Source organism: Myotis brandtii, unplaced genomic scaffold (assembly GCF_000412655.1).
Source record: "Myotis brandtii unplaced genomic scaffold, ASM41265v1 scaffold1875, whole genome shotgun sequence".
NCBI classification, from domain to species: Eukaryota; Metazoa; Chordata; class Mammalia; order Chiroptera; family Vespertilionidae; genus Myotis; species Myotis brandtii.
In genome coordinates this window covers 172,717-174,126 of record NW_005356961.1, presented here as the reverse complement: position 1 = coordinate 174,126, position 1,410 = coordinate 172,717, and positions in this window count along the sequence as shown.

Sequence of the window (1,410 nt, the reverse complement as noted above, 5' to 3'; positions counted from 1 at the left end):
TGTGTGTGTTTTAAGCATTTTAATATTTCCTCAAGCAAAGGCGTGGACTTTCACTATAAGTGGAATAAAGTAGGACAGAAAAGTGTGCCTCATTAAGCCAGATCCGGTTTTGTAACAAATGGTTCCAAACTGTGGGGAAACTCGGTTTCCAGAGCTGTGGGGACTTGGGAATTGTAGATAAAGGATCTCGGACGTGGAATAAACCTCTTGGCAGTGATGGGAATCGGACTGCAGTGGTGCACAGGCCGAGAGGAAACAGGGCCTGGTGAGCATCTGCTCAGTGAACGGGGGCAAACACTATGAATAGTGTTCGAGCTCAGGGTGTGTCTGATACTCTGTTCTGCAATCCTAGGGAAGTCTGCTTTTCCGGTTCTGAGGCAAGGGGCTGTCAGCCCAGCCCTCGATGAAGAATGGAAAAGGAACAGGAGTTTTATTGCTGAGAGCTTGGCCAAGATGGGGGGAAGGCTCTTGGGGTGCCAGGCTGGGTGACAAGGCTGACAGCCTTTGGAGAGTGTGTTGCCCTGAGCAAGTAATTTCTCCTGATTCAGCCTGGGTTTCTGCATGTGAGACAGGCACCTGGCTAGGTGTGCTGGGAGCACACTCTCTAGACTGGACATTGGTTTTTATTTTCAGCTCATTTGAGAAGGAGAGAGCTGTGGCTGGAAGGCCAGGATAGTTCAACCGAAGGGCTTTCACGCTCTCCTTCCCTTAGGCTCTGGTCCCTCAAAACCAAAGAAGGGACTCCCCTCTTTCAGCCCTGTGAAAGAGTGATTGGATAGCAGAAGGGGTGGATGAAGCATACTTCCCTGGGGCTCAGTGTGTGCTTTCCAACTGTGTGAAGACTGAAGACGTGCTGTGCTTTAGTTTCTAGAACATAACATACTCTGCTCTTCATTGGGGCCTTTGCACCTGATGTTCCTGATGCTGTCAACACACTTGTCCCAGTTCTTTATACATCTCGCTTCCGGTCATTCAGGTCTCAGCTCAAGTGTTCCGTCTTCAAAGAGGCCAGCAACCCACCATAATTACCTTCCCCAACATAACCTCCTTTTGCTGTCTTCATAACTCTCCCTTCTTTCTGATATTATTCATTTTCTTGACTGTTCTGACATGTCTGCCCCCAGCACACCAACTACACAGGGATTAAAATCTTTGTTTTTCCCCCAGCATCTCCCCAGTGCCTATCACACACAGCACAAGGTAAACAGTTGGAGTCCATTAGTACTTGTCAAATACAGGTGAGATTAAGGCTTGGGAATCAGGCCTTCATTAGATCTCGTTTCGACAACCCCTCCCCCAGCCATATACAGTGGGGCCTTGACTTACAAGTGTCCCGACTAACGAGTGTGAGTGTGTGTGTGTGTGTGTGTGTGTGTGTGTGTGTGTGTGTGTGTGTGTTTTAAGCATTTA